The 25,825-nt window shown below is 39.9% G+C and overlaps 1 long non-coding RNA gene across 1 annotated transcript; it reads right to left on the reverse strand.

The window, feature by feature from the left end:
* Positions 1–12,322: 12,322 nt before the first annotated feature.
* LOC140700505 (uncharacterized) lies at positions 12,323–19,227 on the reverse strand. Its single transcript, XR_012078913.1, has 2 exons — positions 19,174–19,227; positions 12,323–12,460 (listed from the first exon to the last, which is right to left on the reverse strand). It is a non-coding gene; the product is annotated as an uncharacterized lncRNA (long non-coding RNA).
* Between the last annotated feature and the right edge of the window lie 6,598 nt (positions 19,228–25,825).

A 25,825-nucleotide genomic window follows, 5' to 3' on the forward strand; every position in this document is an offset into this window, starting at 1 on the left:
CCAACTCTTTAGTTCAATGGGGTCTCATGAATGCATGGGCAAAATCAACAGAAGACCACACAGCCAACCAATAGCATAATTTCACAGCAATAAGTAACGGATCTAAGAATTTAGTTTAAGCATGATCCCAGGAGCTATTGAGAACAAATAAAGTTAAGCTCCAATTTAATTGCCCTTCTCTACTATCTGGACCCAGCCTACCTCCCCATCTACTCTACAAATCAGCCTACCACTGTTACCATTCCTTCCACTAATACCGGACTATCACTCATAAATCCCCTTCCTCACAATCATAGTCCAACTCTTGTCCTCACTTGTCTCCACCTCAAGGCTCCCAGAACCATACTTTTAGGTTTTGAAGAATATTTTTCAACAGTTTAATGAGTTTTTAAAATAACATTGGCCCTTATATGAAGTCATAAATGCATGCCTGGACCTTCTATTTCCTAATAGCCCAGATTATAAAGTTATAAAGGTGTCATGGGAATAAACCTTCTTCATCAAGAGGAACTGCCATAGCAGCTTGTTTTAGGAGACAATTCTCTTCCTCAAAATATTTCCTCATTTTTACAAAAATAGCTGGGGTTATTTTTAGTAGCTTCCTTTTATCTTCCAAGCAGTACCTGAGCCTGGGCTCCCAAGCAGAGTCAGGAAAATTAGAAACTTCTCTACCATATAGATTTAATGGGGAAGATCCAAGGACTTTAGCACCCAAGTCCCTCCTGGGAAGTCACTTCCATGCTTAGAAAAGGACTCTGCCAGGTTGCAGCTTGCTATGTCGTCTCCAGGGAAATGAAAGAGAGCAATGATCCAAACAGGCTCCCTTACTCAATGCCAAGGACACTGGAAAGAAACAAGATTTCTCTTATTATGTTATTTCACCTGCTTCTATCCTCACCCCTGTGAGGTGGGGCAAGCTGTATCATCATTTATGGATAAGGCTCCAGAAGAATCAGTGAAGGACGTGAGGTCATGGTGATGGTATGAGGCAGGGCCACAGCTTAAACTCAGGTCCCTCTTTGAAAGAGTGTTTTGACAATTATTGCTTTTTGGAGAAGCCTGGACCCAAACCTTGAATCTTCCTCTTATAAGTGGATGGATTTGAGCTCATTTTGTAATTTCATATTTGAAATATGGGTAATAGTGGTTGCACTGCAGAGTTGTCATGAGGATTAGATGAAACAGAGTGAAGGGGAAACAGAGAGGCATCAGCTGCACACGTAGGAACTGAGCCAGATTGCCTGGGTTCAAATCCCAGTTCTGCTACCTCCCAGTTGGGTGGCCTGGGGTAAGTTGTTTAACTTCTCTGCCTCTGTTTCCACTACTTTAAAATGAAGATAAGGATAATAGCCCTACATCCTAGGATTTGGGGGAAGATTAAGGATGAGCTAAAATATGAAAAGCTCTTATAACAGGATCTAGCTTATAGTAAGCATCAGCTTTTGTCACCTAAAGCTTGGCAGACAAGTCACATTCAATTGGCAAGTCCTCTACTCTTTTCAGTGCTCCGTGCTACTTCAAAACATTAGAGTTGCCAGGTTCAACTTTGATGCACCAAATGTCCAGTTTACAAACCAGAAGACAGAACTTCTCTGGGTTGGCACTGTTTTAAAAAAAACTCATTACCAGAACGAACAGAGGATTTGCCTCTGCTTTGATGAAACACAAATTAATTTCTTGTGTATGTGCCTGACTGTAGTTGACTGTAATAAATAAATTATTCACTATGACAGAGGAAAAGGTTGAACATTTTTGAACAAAAGAGACAGCCCCAGACCACCTAAAAAAGCTCTGTGATCCCCCGTGGAGTTGAGCAGACACAGGTAAGGATCAATGTCTCAGAGAAGCTAGACTGCACGCCCGCCATTCAACACACTCGTGTCGTCCTCTATCGGTCTCCATGACTCTGAGCTCCAGGGATGGAAGAGGATGTCAGTCAGAACCACCAAAAAACCCCAAGTCTGAAAATAGAGGAATTTAGAAGTAATGACAGAGTTCAGTGCATGTCCAGGGGAGTTCTGTTATATGCACATTTAACTTTTTAAATTTTAAATGTGTGCTCTACAGTTAAAAAAAGAGAGAGAGAGAAAGTCAGAGAGACAGGGAGATACGGAAATAACCACAAAGGAATGTAATTGATCCCAGTCACAATCCCACCCCCTGTTCTTACACCTGGGGATGAGAGTGACAAGGCTGCGACTCGGCCACGCCTCCGCAGATCCCTGTGTTTCTCCAATGTGAGTTCTCACCTCAGCACCGTGTGAATGCAGGGGTAACGAGGAGCTGCTTTTTATACAACCTGCCCCCAATGCAAGCCAATATTTTCCCCTGATGCCCAACCAAAGCAAGACCCATCTGCTCCAACACGGGAGGGAAAATGGGCTGCAGGGAATCTCCTGACACAGATGTCAGCCTCCAATCCGTTGGGATTTCCAAAGGTAATCTCAACAATAGGAGATTTTCACTGTAGATGCAACTCCATTGCTCTGTGTTCTTAGAATTTTTATAACAGCCCTTCCTCCTTGGATATTACTATAACCTAGAAGAAAGAAACGTCAATCCTCCTTCAGTAAGGCAAGCAATCAAGCTTTGAAAATCCACATCCACGCATTTAATTGGATTGTATTTTGATGATGTATAGGATTGCCGTCTTGTGTAAGAAAAAGTAAAAGGGTTATTTATCACTGCTTCACTCACCCTAACAATTATCATGTCTTCATCCTACACAAGTCACAGCACACTAACTCTTCAGCCACTGGACTTTGGCTGAATTCCTGCGATGGAACATAGTATTTGCAATAATGAAACACGGCAGAAGTACTTTCTTTGCAAAAAAAAAAATAATAATAATAAAGGAGCCTAACTATAGTAATTTGCTTTCATCTTCTCCTAGGAAACTGATACCACCATCAGGAGGATTTGCTTTAAATTTATCTGGAACTAATTTACACAGAATGGGTTAAAGTATTCCTTCTCCCAGGAAATTGTGTGTGAGGAAGGAGGAGGGAAGAGACACTTAAAGAGACTTTTTGAAACAGAGCTTTTAACACAGAGGAGACTCAGACAGATAAAATTTCTATTTTCCTTAGAGTTAAAATTTCTTAACATCGAAGTTTTATTTTATACATAGAATAAAAATGGAATTATCTTATTTCCTCTTTCTCAGCTTGATTATCAGTATATTCAGTTCAAATGTTAGCCTAGGTTACATCATCCAGAAGCAAAGCAAAGCAAAAAGGAAAAAAAAAAACAAATCACAAGTGCTGGGTGAACAGCTGCTGAACTGTGTCTCGTTTAATTGATGAAGTTATTAGTATTATTCTCATTTTACAGATGGGAAGCCTGAGGTTCCAGGAAGTTAAGTGACGTACTGTGGTCTCGTCAATAACGGAGCTGGGGTTGAACCTATGCTTCCTCACACCAAACTGGCTTTTTCTCACATGAGTCAACTCTCTGAAGCACAGGACCAGAGCAAAGATAGCGAATTTCAGTCTCTTTTTGTGACTCGAGATATATCTTGGGCCACCGCCCAGGAAAATAAAGCAGCAAACGCCCTCAGGTCCCCTCTCTCTGACCACGCCTGTCTCCGCTAAGACCTCGGACATACCCGAAAGTTACAGTGTCCTCTCTTTCAGGGGCAACTTTTCCTCCCTAACAGCTGGTGGAAAAGTGCATACAACCTACAAAAATCACAAATCAGTCCATCAACATGCTGACCAAAATCAGAGCAAAAGGTACTTTAAAAACCGGCATAATTCAACTTTCCTTTAAGGTGTGAAAGGCTTAGACATTTAAGAATGTGTCATTAAGAAAAGAATATCTGGAGACCAATAAAATTGCACCCATACACTGAGCACCCAGCAGAGAAGAGCTGGCTCTGTATTTAATGTATCCAGTGCTCCACATGGTGGCACCTGAACCTCTCAAGGCCTCTTCCTTCGCTCAGCCTCAGGGATCCAGAGATGCAGCACCCGCTAAAAAGCACTGGCAGCAGCAGAAAAAGAAAAAAAAAAAAAAAACCTGGGTAACTTGAGATTAACTTTCTATCCCTCAGGCAGATATATGCAGAGTGGGCAAAAGCGAAAAATAGAAATTCCCCATCGCCTTCTTGCAATCTTCCCCCAGGAGTCTTGAAGACCGCTGAGCTGTCGACGGTAGCAAGATGTGTTCCCTCACCCGACCACAGAAGCCTGGCTTCTTCAGCAAGCATCCTGTTTTTCACATACCTTGATTCTGTCTTTTCTATTTTTCAATTTTCTAATCCATTTCTTCCAATAGCTTCCAAGAGAAAAGGGGAAGATGCTTTCAAACTCTAATGTGAAAGTGTACAAATGAATAATCGTATGTGTGTGCACTCTGTAGATGCATTTAAGTGAGTATTTTGAATCTGTCGACAAAGCATAAAATGAAGTGGATACCAGAAAATAAATTCATTCCTCAGGCATAATTTGGGCTTTCCAAAATCAAGCAGAAGCCCAAATTATTTGATTAAGTGAACCTGATAATAACCAACTCTGCATTGCCGGGCAATTGCGTGGTGGAGCGACTTGGTTGCGTGCCATTGCTTATGACTGTTATCAGTGACATCCACAATGCGGCAGGAAGACACGTAACAAGTTCTAAATGAGCACTGGGTCTCACCACTGACAATGGTCTTAATAATAAATGCCCTCTAAGGCTTAATTCATTCATCAATCTAATGAGAAGTTTCAAATAAATAATCTCTGATATCCTTCCCAGCTATCTCATTTTCTGTAAATCTAATTAAGACCCTCAGTATACCTCAAATAAAAGCATTTTGCAAATTCTAATTTAAACCAAATAAAACTCACAGTTTTGAAAGTTTCAGGACTCAGTAGGTGGGTCCTGTTGAGAGTTTCCAATGTAGTTGCCATCAGATGGTACGTGGGACTGGAGTCATCTCAAAGCCTTCCTCACTCACAGGACTGGGTTTTGCCACTGGAAATCAGTTGGGACTTCAGTAGGCCATGTCGCCCAAAATATGTCACCTGCACATCCTGTAGGCCTGGCAACTGGATTTCAAGAGAGAGTCCTGCAAGAGATAGAGAAAGCTAGATGTGTTGCCTTTTACGACCTGGGAAGTCATGTAGCTTCACTTCCCTGTGTTCCTAAAAGTTTAGTAGAGGCAAGCCACTGAGGTCTGTCCATATTTAAGGAGAAAGGAGACGGCTCCCACTTCATGACGGGAGGAAAGTCAGAGAATTCACAACACGATTTTTGAAGCCACCAAGTTGGCTTTGGTCAAGTCATTTAATATTGAAGATTTTATGATTCAATAAATTATGAAAATATCTACTTTGAGGTCTAAAATTCAAATATAAAACAGCAATTAATTCAACTGCATTTCTACTGGTATCTTCTCTTTCAAGAGAATAATAGTAATAATATTAACATTCATTGGGTGATTATTCTGCTAAATACCTTAAATGTATTCTATGTCATAAGTACAGTTATCACCCCTTTAACCCTTACAGATGCACCTTAAACTCAGAGTAGCAAGTTAACATTCAAAAAAGATAACAAAATCTGTGTTTGTGGTTCCCCACATAAAGAAAGGCCATAAACATTTCTTTAGAGCTCTGTGACAGCAATGTTATTTTGGTTTAAGACATGTTTTCGGTGCACTGATCGTTATTCCGGAATGTAACTTATTCTTTATATGGAGAATAAATACAACTTTCTCAAGTCCCTTTCCCAAGTTCCTCTGGGCAAATTATTCTGTAAAATAAATCATCCCCAAAGGAATGTCCTTTAGATACTTTAGGAGGTACTGGGGATTGAACCCTGGACCTTGTACATGCTAAGCAGGCACTCTACTGCCGAGCTACACACTCCCCACCCCCAAAGGAGTGTCCTTTAATAATCAGAGGACAAATGTATGTTATGATTCTGCCAGCAGACCCTCCAGGAGGACCTTTGAAACCACATTTGAGGATACCCATCCAGTAAAGAAAGCTTTGCCCCTTCAGAGGAGAGACTCAGCAATTATGGCAGGTCAGGCTGCAGTGAAATTCTGACAGTAGAACTTCCTGAGACTACCAGAGCCCAAGCCCAGGTATTACCGAGCACTGAAGAAGCCTGCTCCTTCCCCAGAGCATTTCACTCAGACTGGCCTCATTATTTTAAAACACAGCCCCAGCCTTAACAAGAAGTGCATGTGAAAGACAGCCCCAGCGTGATGGAGGACTCAGCTGAAGAGTGAGAGTGTGCAAAGGCCAGGGGTTAAGTTAGACAGAGCAGGCCCCCTACTGATTATTGACATATTGACCGAGGCAGAACAGTTGGAAAGTCAGGCCATCCCTGAGTCTTCCAAGTCCACACCACTTTATGGTAACGGAAAATAGCCTTGCAAGCATGACGCTGATTGTACTAAACAAGTGTGAGTCCTTCATCATTTCCAAATAACCAGAATGACCATTTGGAAAAGGTGAGACTTAATTTGGTACAATGGCTCACAGGGAACCTGGAGCCCATTCTATGTTTGCTTTGGATTGGAAGGAAGGAAGGAAAGAAAGAAAGAGGAAGGAAGGGGGAAAAGAAAGAAAACAAAGAAAAGTAGCAAACACCTAAAGAAGGAAAGAAAAAGCAGACACTGTTGGACTTTCCCCTTGGAATCTATCCCATTAAAAGATATTTCCTTGCACAATCAACACTCAAGTTTCTGGAGTTTTATTGTGTATCGGTAGAGCACCAAGCATATGCAATAAATGAATCAAAAATTGAAGCTGCCTCAACAAACATATGCCTGAAAATAAATCAAACTGACCTCTTGAGAAAAACAGAAGAAAGTCCAGACACAGTTAATCACAGGGTTTACTGAAATGGTTGCCATGCCGTTAGATTTCCACCAGTTTCAAACACCTGGTGAGTAGCAGTCACTGCTATATTGTGAAATTTCTGTTGGGTAATTAGCTTAGAAATGTTTTCCTGGCTGCTGTTGGTTTATGCTTTTCTGGGGATGACTGGGAGAGCTTGGGGATTGTTCTTGCTGATTGCAGAACAAAGGTGTCAGCGGGATCTTCAAACTGTGGCAGTGGCCATTTCAAAGCCTGGACCACACTAGCCACAAGAAAAGGATTTGCATCCAAACCTTGTTGCTTGTTTCTAATAGTCCTTGTTCAATGTAGCCTGAGTACTCAAATTTTCTGTTATTCTCTAGAAATGCAATGAGATTCCAGAGCAAGAACATGCCCTCAAAAAGCCCAAGATTTGAGAAATGAATAATATTCATGTAAAATTAGAAACCACCGAATCACCACTTTATTTTTCATTTTCATACTGTGTAGGTTACTTTTTTTCCCTCATAGTAGGTAGTCACTTTTCACTGAATACAAAGATTCAGAATTCCTTTTGAAGTTAATGTTGATAAGTGCATACTATGGGCTGAGGATTGTGCAAAGTGCCTTCAAATGCTTCTATCTTACTTAACCTTTTGTTCCTTTATTTAATCTTCCAGCTTCTCCTCCTACTCCGTCACATGGATAAATTACCTGACATTCTGGAACCCAGTCTCCTCATAGGGACAATCCTACCTCATAGGATTATTGTCAGAATCAAATAAAATAAGGCTTGTGTATAAAATTAAGGATATTTTTTTTTTTTGCTGCAAACAAATGAAAAAAGACTTGAAGAAAAGTTTGGAGAAAAAAATGAAGGAAGTAAAAAGATTAATGACAAAGTTAAAGAACCAAGCTTTCACCAGCTGGCTGGGAGTCTGGCAACTCCCAGGAATTCATTCACAGCAGGAAGCTGCCCCTCTTGGGAATGAATTCTAGCAATATCTTCCTGCCACTTTGCTCAATATTTAAGATCCTCAAACCAGAAGTTCTGATTAACCATATTTGGATTATGTGACTTCCCTTCAGATATATTGGGTAAAGCAAAGAAAGATCTGACAAAAGGGACCATCAACTCCAAGGTTAAAGAAGGAGATCCCTGGATCTACACTCACACCAAAAGTACGAGTGCTTGGGGAGAGGAAAATCTCCCATTGGATATCTAGTTTTCCATCAGAGGGAAGAGGAATGGGTACCATGTATCACCCAAGATGACAGAAGTCCACTACCATATGAAATACACAGTACATGTCAGAACTCAATAAATGTCTATACTTTCCTTTTGATGTAGTTATGGCTATTCCACTTTGCAAAGAAGTAAACTAAAGCTCAGGAAGGTTACGTAATTCTCCCAACTCACATACAAAATAAGTCAACCAACCCATCTGAATTCCAAGACCAAACTCTTCCAATGAGGAAGAATGGGGGTGAAAAGTTGAGAAAAAACAAAGAGTTGTTCAGATGGATGAGTACTGAACAAAACCTGTTTAGGACTTTGGTCCTTAGGCTGGCTTTTTCCTGGGGCACAGCATGAATTTTCAATGTCACACTCCTGTGCAGTCTGTTCTGTGATCTCTAGACGTGTGTTCCTGTGGGTTCAAGTATCATCATTCCCCCTTGGGGAAGCCTCCTGTTCAACAAAAGAAAAGCCAGACTTCTTCAGAGTGGTTGGAAGGTTTAAGTACAAGTTTTAACCTTCTGTTTTCTGATGAACTGGGTAGGAGAGGTAAATGTTCATGAAGTCAGGCACACGTGAATTTTACAACTAATCTCACATGCAGGAAAGGCCACCCGAGGCAGCTGAGATAGCAGAAGGAATCGGTATTTTGTGACTCTTATCTGGAGACATTTTCCTGAACCTTAAACCCCAGTCATTTCTAATTGATTGCAAAGTCTGTTGCCACCAGCAAAAACACTAAAAATTGGAAGAAAAAGAATACATTCATTTTCAAAGTTTGCTTCCCCAACCTCGCCCCACAATCACATTTCCAAAAAAAATTGTAAGTGCAGCGCATAGCAAAGGTCTGACTTCAGTTCAGGCGGGGAAGTGCTATTGATAGATACGCTCCCTCAAATTCTAACTTATTAAGACAGGTTACTAAGAGTTCCCTTTGTAGAATTTTAGGGAGAAATGGGAAGAGAATTTAGGAAAGATGGTTAGATCCTTGGACATCAGGATAAACACTCTTGGAAGGAAAAAAATGAGGCCAAAAATTATATGAAGGGATGTGGGGGTTGGAGATTGTGTGTGGCAGATGTTCACCCTACAGAAAGGAGCATCAAGGTACCCAGATTCTGCCTAGAGTCACAGGATTTCAGGGTCATCACTGAAGGATGCTTTATGAGGCTGGTGATGCTTGTTCCAAATTCTTGGGCAGCAGGAAATATATACCGACGATGTCAGCCTCTATAAGAGATGTAGTAGTAACTAGAGAGAGACTCAGGTGGGACAGGAGCAGCCAGTGCTGAAAGCAGAGAATGTGCAGAGGCAGGAAAAGAAGAGTGTGGCAGACAACTGCAGGGGAAAGAGAAGCTTGCTACTAGTGGAACCAAACAGGAGAATGTTAACAGCCACAGGGAAGAGCACGTGAGCAACCAAAGAACCAATGGGACCAGGAGGGCATGTAGGTCAGCTGCAGTACAACTGCTCTGTGTGGATGCCGACCACATGCTGGCCCCGTGCAGGCACTCATACTGTCTACCAATCCCTCATAACAACAGGAGGAGGTATATTATTATCTACCTTTTCCAGGTAAAGAAACTTATCTCAGCAAGGGCAAGTAACTTGCCCAAGGTCACACAGTTAATAGAAGCAAGGTCAAAACCCAGTCTGTCTCCACAGCCCACATTTGCTCCAGTGCACTCAACCTATAGATTAACACGGCCATATAACTATATTTTAACATGTATGTTGAGATACACGTTTCAGCATACACCTGTCATGTGCATATTACTCTACAGTTCTTTACAACAATCAAGTTCTACCAGATGTGTTACCTTGAAACTTGTGGGGTGTTTTCCTTAATATTATTTCTGGGATATTCCTTCATGTCCCTTATCTGCTCCTTTTTGTATTTATATCATGTTTCATAGACTATCATAATGAACAGGTCAGCAGGCTATAACCCACTGGCCAAATCTGGCCTGCCACCTGTTTCTGTGAATAAAGTTTCGTTGGAACCCAGCCACATTCATTTTTTTTGTATATTTTTTCTGGCTGCTTTCCTGGTTTAACAACAGAGTTGAACGATCACTACAGATGTTGTATGACCCTCAAGGCTAACATTGGTATTTTTTTTATTTCTCTGATTACTAGAAAGGCTGCATATCCTTTCATATCTTCACTGTCCATTACATTTTCTCACCTGTGAATTGCCTCTTCATTTGCTTTGCTCATTTTTTCACTATTTTTAGGAATATAAAGCAGGTTAGGTATATTTTCTCTGCATACTGCTGGAATTAGCTAGAATCCTGGCTCTGATACTTGTTAGTCATGTGACTTAGTGCATGGTGCTTGGTTTTTCTGTGCCTCAATTTCTTAACCTATAAAATGGGCTGATAGTATTGCTTCCACTTACTACAATTATTATAGGAATTAAAAGATAACTGTCTTTGTTATTTATCACTTCTCTTTTACTCTGTTTTTGCCAGTCTGCCTAGTCAAGTATTAAGAGCTTTTACAAGTTCCCTGTGAAAATTTCCAAAAACACAGAAGTTTTGAAGCCACTAAAGAAGTGTATTTTTGGCCTCTAGGTGAAGTCAGGGAGGCTCATAACTAATGGGAGCAGAATACCCTAGTGATGTGATTCTGGGTGGTGCAGGAATACAAATATCTTGTTTTAGTTGTTTGCTCATAAACCTTTCCTACATCAGTCCAGTCAATCATAAGTGTATCTTGCTATAATAAGTGAGGCTCTTGCTGGCTCTCAGGGGTCATGTTCTTAACATTAGTTTCGTTGTACAGACAGTAGGAGACAGAACCCAAAATCCACTGAGCCTGTGATCTGCCTTGATTAAAAAAAATTTTTTTACACCTAAGTTCCAGATTTCCAGCAATTTGGAAAAATACTTATAGCCCTCCCATCGCTCTCATAACCCTTGCTTCCCTTTAAACTTATGTCCTTTCTTAGCTGTTAAACTGTAAACAGCTTGAGGACAGACCAAGCATCTAATTTATCTTTGTGCCCCTCATAGCACCCAGCAGAATATGTTACACAAAGTAGATGCTGCTAAATATTAACTGTATGAATAATTATCAACTCTCTCTCCTGATTTGTTTCTTTCTCCTAGAAACAAAGTAAAAAAAAAAAAGAAAAACATTTTAGTCAATTTAGGGCTTTTTGTCATTGGGTTTCGAATAACAAACATCTTTACAGATATTGATGTCTCTGTGCTAGAAGCTCCCTTTTCATGAGGAAGCATTGGAATTTAGTGAATCAGAAATTCCCTAGTGGGTCCTCATTTGGAATTTGCAGTTTAAAAGTTGAGCAGTTTTAGCTTTGAATTTTCAGGACTTAGATTTTTCAGAAGAAAGCAGAAAATGAGACTAATGATGATTGGAGCTGACACATGGTAAGCATGTTACATATACTGTATCAGCGAATCTTCCCCAAATATTCTGAGGTTGGCATCACTCTTCTCCTCCATTTCATAAATAAGGAAACTGAGGCACAAAGTGGTTAACTAACTTCTACCTAACTTACCTAAGGTCACATAGCTAGGACATGACACACCAGGATTTAGTCCCATGCAATACGGCTCAAAAACCAACACACCTCTCCATATTGCACTGGAGACATTGCCAGCCAAGCCTCATAGGAACAAATTATGATCAGGAGAGGAGGACTGATCTCTTAAAGCACCAGAGTTAGAATCAGGAGACCTGGGCTTGATTCCTGGATCCATAATGATCTATTGGTAAAACTCCAAGCAAATAAGCCAACACCTTTCCTGGACTTCAGTTTCCCTCAACTATAAAGTGAAGATGAGGATATCAGTCTGAAGTCCACCTTACAGTTACCTAAAGTAGACTGAGAGCTTATGTAGAACAAGCACCTTCTAAACAACAGAGCAAACTGTCATGGTAATGAGCTCTAAGGTAAGAGAATCTCAAGGTTTATGTTTGGAAAAGAGGCTAAGAGGATGGTATACTGGTTTACTCAGGCTGCCATAACAAAATACCACACACTGGATGGCTTAAACGTCAGAAATTTTTTCTTTCACAGTTTTGGAGCCTAGGAAGTCCAAAATCAAAGAGTCAGAAGGTTTGGTTTCATCTGAGGCCTCCCTCCTTGGCTTCCAGATGGCCTCCATCTGTTACTGAGCCCAACCTCGTACTGCTCACCGCACGACAGGCCAATAAATCAAGGGATGGCTTGTTGGGGCAAAGAATAGTGACTTTATTCAGAAAGCCAGCAGACTGAGAAGATGGTGGACTAGTGTCCTAGAAAACCATCTTCTCTGAATTTGAATTCAGGCTCATTTTTATATTAAAAAGGGAAGGCGTAAAGTCCTGGTTCTGGCCAGACTTCAGATGGTAGATGTTCATTTCTTACCCTCCTGCAGCCATTCATAAGTGGGTCTGGTCAGGATGATTCCTGTGACTAAACAAAGGTATTTCAGATTAATGCTCATTACCTGGGAGGCAAGGTTCCTAGAGATGGGTCATTATGCATAATTTAAGCTTAGAGGCATCATCCCTTTATTGACTAACAAGCAATAGAATACAAAGGTTAAAGTAAAAGAAACAGACCTAATATTCAGATTCGTTCTTTCTGTTCTCACATGGTTTTTCTCCTGTGCATACGCAGCCCTAGTGTCTCTTTCTGCATCCAAATTTCCTCTTCTTATAAGGACAACAGTCAAACTGGATTAGGGACCACCTGATGATCTCATTTTAACTTAATCCACTCCTTAAACACCCAGTCTTAAAATACAGTCATCCTCTGAGGTACTGGGGTTTAGGACTTCAACATATGAATTTGGTTAGGGAAAACAATTCAGCCTGTAACAAAGAAAATCTCTTTAAAGACGACTGTGAAGTGTACTTGTTGACCCACAAAAATGGCTAGGAGTAGATGATGGAGAGATGTTCGGAGGATTAATGCACCAAATCTAAACAACCCAGATTATCCAGGCCATCCAGAAACTTGAAGCTGAGTCATACAGCCAATTATCTCAATTATCCTCATTTCACTGCAATGATAGTTCACAGATTATGAGTAGTACCATCAAGAAGATTAATTATAATGGCAAATTTCACCAAAAAGTCTAAAAATAATTTAACTATATTGCCAATCCTAGAGGTTATTAAACATCTTTAGACTACACCTAAAAAAAAAAAGACATTTCTAAAATTAGAGAACTCTACATCTTACATGGTGGGAGGGAGAAGAGGACACATGTCTCGAGCTCTACATGTGCATGCAACTCTATGGTTAATTGATGCTTTCCTAGTCTTATACTTTTGCTTAACTCAGCCTTCCATTGAAGTTTCCTTTTCTTAACCCACTAAAAATTGTTGAACCTAAATGTCACCTTCACCATGAGGCATGCCCTGATCACTGCATCAGGAAAAGATCTCTCTCCCCTGAAATCACTCAATTTTCTTATATTTCTCAGAATGACTTAGGAGTAAAGACTAAGCTCTTGTAACAAAAAGACCCAGAAACACTGTGGTTTGAACAAAGTGAAAGTGTTTGGCTTTCTGACATAAGATTCCTGAAATGAGCAGTTGATCTCCATCATTTGGAGACCCAGACTCTTTCTGTCTTTTGGTTCTGCCATCTTTTTGATCATTGACCTTATTCATATAGTTGAAGCTGGGTCATAGGCACATCCATAAAAGAGCTCAGAGAATGGGGAAATAGCAGGAATCCAAGTCAATATACCTGTTATGGACATTTGGGTTGTTCTCAGTTTGGGGCTATAACAAATAAAGCTGTTATGAACTTTGGTGTACAAGTCTTTAAATGGACATATACTTTTGTTTCTCTTTGGTAAATACCAAGGAAGGTAAGGGCTGGGTCAAATGGTAGATATATGCTTAACCTTTAAAGAAAATATAAAAGGAAATATACCACTTTGCTTTCCCACCAGCAATGTATGACAGTTCCATTTTTTCTGTATCTTCACCAACACTTCATATAGGCAGTCTTTTTAAATTTAACCATTCTAGTAAGCATGTATGATATCTCACTGGCCTAAAGTGAAAGTCCAGAATAGAATCATGGACATAGAAAACAAACTGTGGTTACCAGAGGAGAAAAGGCAGTGGGGAGGGATAGATTAGGAGTTTAGGGTTAATAAATACACATTACTTTATATAAAAGAGATAAACAAAAAGGACCTAGAAGGTACTTTTAAAATGAGACTTTGACACTATGAAAAGAACGTGGACATTAATAATAGAAGAATTGGTTACATGTTTCACAATGTTATTTATATAGGTACAACTTTGTCAAACAAGGTGGACATTCTGGGGAACAGCACCTGCAAAGACAAAGTATGAAAGAGCATGTGGGACAAGTGACAACTGGTCAATAATGCTAGAGCACAGAGTGAGAAGGAAAGACTGGCAATAGATAACTCTATAAAAGCAAGCAGTGGCCAGTTCATGAAGGGTACGGCATGACTTCCAAATAGTTTAAGATTCTGACCATTGAAAAATGGGCTCCACAATGGTGGAGAGTGTCACAATTAGATTCATGAATTAGAACTGGAGCTCTGTAAGGAATGAGCAGAGGAGAGGTGAGCCCAGAGGGAGAGAGTCATTTAAGAAAATCATTGCATTCGTGTCACCCAGAGATAATGAGGAAACAAGCGTATTAATCTTGTCTGTGTGTAAGGCATTGTAGAAAGATGTCATAATGTGGGGATGGAAATAAGACTAGATAGCAACTAGATATCTTTGTTTCAACACTGATCAGTCAACCAGTTAGTTGGTTAGTTAGTTTTTATTTATCTTGGTTAAGTCTCTTTAATTCTTTCTCACCTATAAAATTAAGGTAATAATACCAATCTTGGACATTTGTGATATAGTAAAGAGTAGTATAAGGTGATAATTCAAAGTGGAAAATGTTAAGAACCATAAAAGAGATTTATAGGGTTCTGGAGACCCAATAGGGAGTTTACTTCCAATTGGCTCTGGCCTCATATTGTAATATGTAACTATTTATGCCCACACCATTTATAGCCACAAGCAAGGGGAGGGTCTTGAAGGAAGAAGTCATAAATGCACTTTTATGAGGCAGAGAGAAAGCTAGGTGGCAGCATTCCAGCTGTGGCTCAGGCAGCAGGAGGGCTGGAGGAACTTGAGCTAGTCTTCCCAAAGGCCAGTGCTAAGGGGTGTCCAAGAGAATGTATATAATGCATCTCAGGGCCATTATCTCTACATGACTTCGCAGGGTAGCAGAAATTGTTTATAGGTTCATAGTCTGTTCCCCAGCTATGAGGGTGTTTGCGTCAATGAGAATAATGATTCTCTGGAAATCAGAAGACGAGAAAACCCGTCTCAGCACCACTACATAATAGCTATGTGACCTGGGACAAGTCACTCACCATCTCTGGTTCTTTCCCCCAACTTGTTAAGGAGGGGTTTAAATGATCTTCACCAACCCTGCCAGCTCTAACAATGAACGTCTTTATGAAGCCTTTCTGGACACATCGGCTCTTAAAAGGAGAGCTCCTTCCCTTTGTGGATAAATCTATTCTGTTTAGTCAGCAAAGTTAAGGAACATAATAAATATTCCAGCCAGGCACTGTTTGGAATGCATCACAATTTAACAACGCTAATATACTGTGTGGCACTCAAAGCCTGCTTCAGCTTCATATACTTATGAAGATATCCTTATCGTCCAGTGCTTGGTGAATCAATTGTAAACTCAAATTGCATTGATGGGAGAGGGTGTAGGGAAAAATGAACCCTCCTACACTGTTGGTAGGAATGCAGTTTTGTGCAGCCATTATGGAAAACAGTATGGAGATTCCTTAAAAGACTAAAAATAGGCTTACCACATAATCCAGCAATCCCACTCCTAAGCAGATATCCAAAGGAAACCTTAATTCAAAAAATACATGCACCCCAATGTTCATAGTAGCACTATTTACAATAGTCAAGACATGGAACCATTGTAAATGTCCATCAACAGATGATTGGATAAAGAAGTTGTGGTATATTTATACAATGGAATATTATGCAGCCATAAAAATAATAAAATAATGCCATTTGCAGCAATATGGATGGACCTGGAAATTGTCATTCTAAGTGAAATAAGTTAGAGAGAGAAATAAAAATACCAAATTATATCACTTATAGGTGGAATCTAAAAAAAAGACAAACAAACTTATTTGCAAAATAGAAACAGATTCTCAGACATACAGAAAAAAACTTGTGGTTACCAGGTGGGGAGGGATAAGGGAGGGGATAAATTATGAGTTAGAGATTTGCAGATACTAGCTGATATATATATATATATATATATATATATAATAGAATAGATAAACAACAAGTCCATGATGTATAGTGCAGAAAACTTTATTCGATATCTTGTAACATATGGTGGAAAAGAATATGAAAACAAATATATATATGTTCATGTATGACTGAAGCATTATGCTGTGCACCAGAAATTGATGCAACATTGCAAACTGACTATATTTTATATATATATATTGCTTTGGTGACTTCATTTAGCCATCTCCTTGCCACTGCTTCCTTAGCTGGATCTCCAGGACATAACAGAGATCACCCATTCAGAGGGAAAGTAAATCTCTCCATATATTTTGAGAATCTAAATACTACTTCAGTACTACTACAAAGTGGTCCAAGCTGTCACTTTAGGAATCTGGATTTTTCTGAGGATAGATTAATTGCTGCCCTCATCTCGGCTGTTTGTTGCTAGTTGTTCAGGACCCTGGACAGGTGTACTGCACTAAATAAGCTGGTAGGTGTGATGGGAAACTCTGAGAATTTATTTGGTGGATTGGAGAAAGCTACCTTCATACATAAATGAGGTAGGCTTTCTTTGCAGGCAACATAGTGGAAATCTACTTTAGTCAAAATGTGCATGCTCTGCAAATAAGAGGTTGCTATTTTCCAAAAAAGTACCCATAAAGTGAAGGAGGGACACTCATACAACTGTCACCAGTATCTATTACTGTAAAGTGCCAGAAGCAATTATGATGTCATGTGTTGTCTAAAATTGGAGCGGTGAGACGGCTTGAGATGCAGTCAGAGCTAATAAACCAAATAAAATCTGCCAAGTTTTACTGCATCATATTGTTACTTTACACAATTACAAGCAGAAAGAAAGTCATCTGCCACATTACAGTCGATTTATTCCTTCTTTACTTTCTCTCTTCTTTCCTTCCTTTGTTAAAAAGAAAGCAGGTGAAATGGGATTGACAGGGGAAAAATTTCAAAAGTTACAGCAGGGGAAAGAGGTGCTGTTATTAAGAAAAATGTCTTCCTGGATAGATCCAAGATAATTTACTGTTACACATCTTGAAAATACTTCACCCTGATTAAAATATATTTTCCCGTTTTGTACTTAGTTTAGCATCAAGCATTCTGAGAAAGAGCTTTCAACCTTAAATAGGGGGGAAAAAATAGAGATGCCTGCCACTCAGGATCTTTCTAATAAATTTTACCTGAGCAGGTCCAGTGTTAGGGGGCTAATTTCCAAGATATTTCTTTAATCAGATTTTTAAATTCAAACATAAGCGTTTTTAATTTCCTCGGGATCTGACAGTACTAACTTGAGAAAAGTCAAAGGCTTAATTTTTTCATTTTTTGTATGATAAAAACATTCCTACTTTCCATGCGATTTTTAGATGAGATTAATTGTTTTATTTCTCTCAGATGCTAACATCAGGAGAACTACGAGGGAAACTTAGGGACCCAAAATCCACTAGGTCCATCTGATGTTGTTTCTCTCCAGCGAGACAAGCTATATCCTCAGAGTCTAATGGAGCAATTTATTCAGAGAAATAAATTGTTTATTTTGCATTTGCATTGTGTTTGCATCGTTTATTTTCCATCACCAGCTGTAAAATTCTTTCCATCTCACTGATTAAAGGAAAGAATACATTGCATGACATCAGAATGCACACCATCATTTCAATTGGATTCAAACAACCTTCGCAGGTCACTTATTTTTACTAACCTCAGACTCAGTTGCTTTCTATCCATCTCCCACCAGCCTTACCTGTCGTAAAGAAAATCTTCATGCGAGAAGCAACCATCGCATTAATTATGTGAACCACATCTGCACACGGGTTGTGGGCGCTCTCAGACCACATCTGTTGAATGTCACGGCCAAAAACATTCAACTCCATAGGGATGTTGTTTGCTATGCCCTTCTGGTCATCGGTAGATTGATTTTCATGTTGTGGCTAAACAAATAGTTAGCAATGCTGAACTTTGTTTTTTTGCTTTGCACTGAAGACCCAATTAACAAACACAGTCAATGGACAGGTCGAGCGGTGAGGTTCAGACAGACTCCTTCTCGAGGCCAAACCTCTCTGTGTGAACAGCTTTCCACTGACCTTTGTCTTCATCACAGGTGACCTCCTGTGAAATGTGTCACCAAGCTCCATGTGCAAAAAGCCAGAGAGGAAATAAATAGCAGTTTATCCAAATAGCATGTGCCACTGCACAGACAAATCAAACAGCTCGGGAAAGATCATCACTGATAAAGAATGAACTGCAAGCACAGAAATGTAAAGATGTGGGTCAGGAAAGAGTTGGAGCCACAGAGGTGAATAAACACATGGTGAATATTTAGAGCTGGCCTGGGTTAAGAGCAATTTAAACTGGATGCTGTTTAACTCATGATAGATCCGCTCTGGGTCTGGATATGTTAGTGATCCCCTGTTACTAAGTAATGGAGACATCTTGTCATTGACTACCCCTCAGTCTGCCACTATAAATTCACATCAGATTTATGGCTTTCTGAGCCTTCTTGGCAGAGTTACAGGCCACTAACATGTCAGGAATGGCAATCTGGCTAGCTGTCTTATCCACCACACATTAACAGACGATAGTCTTCCAGACACCAAGGGACTATAAGACCCAGATAATAAATCCACCAGGGGTCAGAGCTACAGGGATCAGGTCAGACATCTGACTCATAAAAACACATTTGTGCTGATTGGATTTGTCTCTTTGTCTCCTTTGAGGTGCTGTTGCGTAGCAGACCCATTTCTATAGAGGCTTCCCCAGAAGGAGAACAAATTAACCACCAGTCCATCCACCTAGTTCCTTTGGAAGCCAACAGCAAGGGTGGTCCAGGGTCCTCTGTCACTGTAGGTGTACCTGGAAGTTATCAGCTGGCTGACACTGTCTTGTCCACATGCTGGTGGAAACAGGAGATTCTCAAACACCAAGAAGTCAACGTTCTGGAAGTCTTTACAGCCTCCAGTCTCATAAAGCTGACTCCTCTCAGGTTCTGGAATAGAGAGATGGTGTTTAGAACAGTGGAGTGAGAGGCCACATGTGGATGACCATTTCATGAAAGGGCAAATATTTTCCCAAAGCTGGACTTACTCAACCAGAAGCATTTATAACTAGCTTCAGGCATTGCAAATGAAAAAACAAAACAAAACTAACAATCGACCTTGACTTCATAGCTCTCACTCTAGGGACGTAGGCAAACAGTAAATGATGCTTGACATCACCAGCAACCCCTGGGCTAAGACAATGCCCAAGGCTGATCTCAAATTCCAGTAGCAATTGATTTAAGCTCTTTAATATTCTTCTAATCACTGTCCTCCCCCTTTCTCACTACCAGTAGTTTAGAGTCACCAACCCTCCATCAGTTCCCTCCAATGTAGATGAAATGAGTAAAATGAAGCTAAATGACCTTATGTGAAATCTACCCAAAGTGAGACCTCTTCATGCAATGTTCTAGCAACTTAGTTACCAAGCAAGTTAGTAACCTAAGTTACTTGGTTAGTAACCTAGAGTACACTTGGTGTATTACAGTCCAAACAGAGGCTCCATATCTTCAAGAACATGATGCTAAAGAAAAACTACAAAACAACTCTGAAATTGGAGAGTAGCTTTGGCAAAATTTACATCCTATTTTTTCAACCACATCATATCTGCCTGCTCCCCTTTTGCTTATTGATCCTACTCCCCGAGTCCACTCTCACTGCTCCATGGACACAATGGGTCTAACCTGTTCCTTCACACCATGTGATGGTGAATCATGCATTTTACTCTGGTGCTTTCTTGGTGCTGCCCAGAAAGCAGATTCATCTTCATTTTATGCAAAGAGAAAGAAACACATAGTCTAATCAAAGTAAGTTTGGGAGATCTGTTGGTTGCGTCTTGAAGAAAAATTGCTTTTTGTTGCTATTGTTGGCCAAAATTATTCAGTTAAAAATAAATACTCAGTGAGAATTTAAATCTCAACTCATATAGTAGGAGAGGGTTCCCTCACCATCTTTATCCTATCCAAGCATGAAGCTTGGACTTTTTTTCCACAATATCTCTGCTTCTCTGGGCATAATGACCTCTATGCTAGATTTTGGAACCCTTATGTATGCCCTGGGCCACAGTAAAAGGTGAATGTCCCCCCAGAGCAGTTAGATGGCCTTATAACAGGTGTCTTCCTTCTGGACAATCCATGAGCTACCTGCAGGGAACTGTTTATGAAAAGTCCACATCTCACGAAGGGCAATGAGATTAATAGCCCCACCAACATGGCTTCTCTGCCTATCTGAAAATGAACATTACACAGCATCTGTCAGGGATTGGTTCTAAGACACCCTGTGGACACCAAAATGTATCTGCAGATGCTTAAGTCCCTTATATCAAATGGCATAGTATTTGCATATACCCGACTCACATCCTCCCATACATTTTAAATCAACTCCAGATTATTTATAATACCTAATACAATGTAAATGTTATGTAAATAATTGTAAATAAAATGTAAATGATATGTAAATAGTTGCCAGCATACAGTGAATTCAAGTTATTGTTTTTTTGAACTTTCTGGGTTTTTTTTCCTGAATATCTTTGATCCAAGGTTGATTGAATCTGCAGATGCAGAACCCATGGATATGGAAGGCCAACCACACTCTCCATTGGCAGCAAACGGTCTGCCTGTGATGGCTGGGTTTCCCGGGCACTCCCTGGTGCTCTGCTTGGCTCTTCCTATTATTTACTTTGTACCACTTCTCCACCTGGTCTTCACCACCTTCCCCCATTAACTCATCTTCCTCCCACTTCCCCTCCACTAAGGTCACCCAGCCGCCCTGTTCTCTTTCATGCATGCACCTGCCTTTAGTGAGGTGGGGAGAGGGGCAGCCTGACTTTCTAGGTCTTACTCTAACCTCTGTCCAGTTTTCTGGTTATGGTCCTGCTTTCTTAGGACCCACTTTCCTTTCAAGTTCAGAAAAGCAAACTTGATTGTTTCTTACAGTTCCTAAAAGCAATGTGGATTCCTCTGATTAACAGGGTGAGGTGGGGAAGTGGGGGTGATCATCAAAAGAAAGTTGGGATAAAAGAAGCATAGACATTAATACTTTGAAATATTATCTGGTTTCACCCAATATTGGCATTTAACTGAGGAAAGACTTCACGAAGTATTGGCTTTTAACACTTGAAGAAAAGCAAAAGACTATGGATGGACAGTGCTAGATGCCAGAGTTTCCCCTACCTCATAGGGCTGTTAAAACATTAAGAAAATATATGTAAAGCGCTGTACACACTACCTGGCACATAGTAAGTGCTTGGCAAATGTGAGCTCTGTTATTATTATCAAGAAGGAAGAAGCTGAGTTGGAAGTAGCCTAGGAGACAATAAAAACACAGTAAAACTCCACCACTACTCAAGCTTAAGGAGAGCCAGAAAGACCCAGCCTGCCATCTTGGTTTCTCCTCCCTCCCTGATTCTCCGACACAGCTTTTCTCTCTTGGCAGTTAGGAAGCTTCACCCTACTCACCTGCCCCAAGAAAGCCCGCTTCATCAGCACTCAAACTCTGAGCTAATTTTTGGCCTGTTCTTTGAAAATTTCCAGCAAAGATTTTACTGTTCCTGTAATTATATCAAAACATTCTTACAAAAATTCAATCCCAGCCTGATACTGTGACAGATAATACTCTTACAGAGTGGCACTATTATGTCTCCAGTGACAGGAAGCTGAGTGAGGTGGTCCCCTCCAAGCCACAACAGAGACCCTCTGACAACAGGTAAATACTACAAACTATTCATTGGAACCAGAATATCACACACCATCCCCACAGGGAAAGCCAGTTAAAATCATAAATGTCAAGACATAATTAGCTTAAAGGTCAGGTTTAATTACAGTTGTTGAAACTGAAATACACTAATTATTGAAACCATGTCAGAAAATTATTTTAATGGTTTAGAATGTTTTGCTGGTGCCTTTGTTTCTACAGAAGGATGGTTCTGGTCGCTTGGTGGAAGAAAAAAAAAAAGATGACGGGCATTTGCTTCCCTGGATGGATGGAAGCAGAGAACAAAACAGATGATGAAGCTGATAGAAAAGCCCACAACCCCAAACAGCTCCACAGAGCAGTGGCTCCATGTTATTGTACTATTAATCATTTTCTTATAATCAGTGCTTTAGATATAATTTTAATGAAGCTTCAAGGAGAGCTCAGTGCATTACATTGGAACAACAAAGAAAGCACATTTATCACCAGATTCATAGGTTTAATGGCAAAACAAATCAATAAATAAACAACTGGTGAGAAAATAACTCAATAACTGTACAAAGTTGTCTTACCTATAGGATTTCTAAGATTTCTACCGGGAATATTTATTGACTGACCGAAGTATTTTTGTTGAGTTTTTGTTTTTTTTTATCATCTTTTTCCTTTGGGTTTCCAAAGATAAGATCGTTTGAACAATCTTTCATTTAATTTAATTTTGTTTTGTCTCTTGTTTAGTTTAAATGAAAAAAAAGGATAATACCTCTCAAAGTTTGGCTCTGTTTGAGAAAGCAAATAAAGGGGAAAAATTCCACAAGAAATATAAGTGATAAGTAACCACAAGTTAAAGAGAGGCTCCTTGTAATTGGTAAGAAAAGTCCTTTGGAAGATTGGGTCTGAAAACTGATATATTCCCATAGGGAAAAGGGAAGTTTTATGCAGTGCAGTTCTTGAATGGAGATTAGCACTCCTGAAGAGAACTAAAACATCAATTTCTGAAGGAAAAAAAATAGTTAAAATGTGGCAGGAATCTACAGAATGTGTTTTGTCAAAATGAAGAACAAAGGGCTAAGGAAAGGGTGTTTTACTATATGAAAGACACATTGAGGGAGACAGTTCTAGTTAAGAGAGGAGAAACTGCATGACACCAAAGCATTTAAAATAGCTCCAAAAAACCCACTTGTGACAAAGCTAGAGCTGAGCGATTCTCCAGGAAGCCATAGACAGTGCTGGGAGAGTCTGATCTCCGCTCTAGTTCAATAATGAAAAAAGAAAATGACATTTAATTAAGAATTGCCTGCCTTCCAGGTACTTATGACATTGAAATCAGTGTGGACATAAGGCATTAAAGCTGACATCAACATAGTTCACCCTAGAAGTCATTTACTTAAGATTTACAACTGACTGCATGAGAAAAGTGAAAATTTATGAAAGGTTTCCATCTGGCAGGCTATATCATTAGTATTCACACTGATAGCAGCAATGATTTAAATTTCATAATCTAAGTGAAGATATGCATCAAAAAAATTCTCCTAAAATATGTCTAATAGCTCTAACTGACTGCTTTATTAGGGTCTGTCTATGAAAAAAATGTCAGGGTATCAATGAAGAAGTCATCAAATGTTAATTTCAGTCTATTCCACTAATATTCATAACACGGTGACATCATTGTGGCTGAAACCCTGAAACCCTCACCTAAACTCTCTGAAAGAGACACAATAAGCTAACTGCCTTTTATTGCTTTAAGAAATAAAAACTGATTACCTTGTTTGATCTGGTTATAGCAAACATTTCAAGTCATAACAATGATTATTTATTAAATATTAATGGCTCTTTTGGAGGATGGGTGGGGAGGAAAAAATGCAGCCTTTGGCGTGTGTTGTTCGGGGCATATGAATAAATCCTGTTAACAGAGAGGAGGAAATAAGTATAAATCTCCTCCTGCAGGATAAGCACTGTGCCATCCATTTTTCTGAATTAAAGCACACTGTCACTGCAAAATGCCCTCATGTTGTCAGAACAGGACTGTGTAAAAAGATAAACCCTTGATACCTTCTCTCAAAACTATAGATAGAGAAATGTTTAAAACAAACAAAAAAATGTGGTTTACATAGCAGAAGACAAACTTAAAGAACCCTCCTATAATAGTGGGTACAGATTAAAAATAAGTTTAACATTAAAAGACGTTGACATAATTCCCGTTGTTTCATGTAAGAATCTGCAGAAATGAAGAAAAGAGCAAGAGTTCCAGAGTCACAAGGCAGGCTGGCATTAAATTTAGTTCCAACACATTTTAGCTCTGTGACCTTAAGTAAGCTATTTATCATCTCTGGTCTTCTGTATCCCCATCTGGAAAATAATGCCTAGCTCATCGGGTTGTTGGACTATAGGTAGATGTTATATAAGAAGTTCCCAAAGCAACAGTTCACAAAGCAGTGTCAGCTATGCCAAGCTTATCAGAGCTGTAAAAATTTAGTAAACAGAAACCTTAATTAAATAGAGTTCAGCGACCAGAAGGGTGAGCCCTCATACCCTGCAACAGCAAAGCCCAACAGGAAAAAGGAAGATGCCTTTTCTTTCCTGGCAAGGACACAGCCAGTGAAAAGCCACAGACTGCTTGTTTACTAGTGCCCTCCCAATTTCCTTTTCCCCTCTATAAAAGCAGTCCTTTTCCCTGGCCATTGGTTGGGGGGTGGGGGTGGTTCTTGCACATGACTAGCCATGGTTGCAGACCCCAAATTACGATTCTCTGATAATCACCAATAAACCAATTGTTGCTGGAAAAATATCTGGCTGTCTATTAGTTTCAAGGTGACATGGCTCTCCATGGAACTGAAAATATGATATGCTCTGTGGTGCTCCTAGACCCTTGCAACCCCAGAAGTGAGCGGCAGGAGTTGAAGGGATAACGTATGAGAGTCACTGTTGGTTATCTATCCAATCACCTCTCCTCCCTCCTCCTTGCTAAGGACATGTTAGTTGCAACCAGATACGTCATGTAAATATACCTAGGGAAAATTTGTTGCTCTCTTTCCCTTTTTCACAGTTTGGTCACCCAGCTCCAAGGTAGGCATCTCTTCTGGTTCAGAGCTGTTGCTACTATTGCCATTATAAGGAGAATGGACTTTGTGCTTGAAGCAACACAGCATGATCAGGTAGATAAAGCTGCCATTCCAGCACTTCTCAGACAAGTAACTCAAGTTTTGAAGTCACCTTCAGAGGTCTTCTCTCAATATCATGTAAATATCCCCTCAAAACATGACGGGATAACCATGATTGGTTTTATTTGGGACATATATGGTCATAATTAGTGCTATTTGCCAAATATTTATGTTTCTCTGCCCTACATGCACAAGGTAGTCTTGTCCTTCCTAGCATTTTTTGTGTTTGGATGGAATCATGGAATCTATAATTAATAGATCAGGAATACAAATAACATTGGGATTTAACGGCTTAAAGAAGTCCTCTCTTTTCTCTCTGGCACAGTAACCAGTTATTTTAAGATGGTGGCTGCTTACTCATCCTGAGTCTCTGAATGCTGGTATAGAAAGAGACCCCAGCCAATCCACAACAGACACGGAGCATGAGCAATAAGTAAACTTTTGTCATTGCAGTCCCTGAGATGCTGGAGTTGCTTCTTTCCATAGCAGACCCTGAACTGCCCTGACTCATGCAACAGAGACTTCCTCCTGGGACCTGATGGAATGAAGGAGAAATGAAAAGAGAAAGATGCACAAAGAAAAGACCTCATTCTTCCCCTTTTTGTGCAATTGTATAAGCAC

This window comes from Vicugna pacos, chromosome 2 (genome assembly GCF_048564905.1).
Source record: "Vicugna pacos chromosome 2, VicPac4, whole genome shotgun sequence".
In the NCBI taxonomy this organism is placed as follows: domain Eukaryota; kingdom Metazoa; phylum Chordata; class Mammalia; order Artiodactyla; family Camelidae; genus Vicugna; species Vicugna pacos.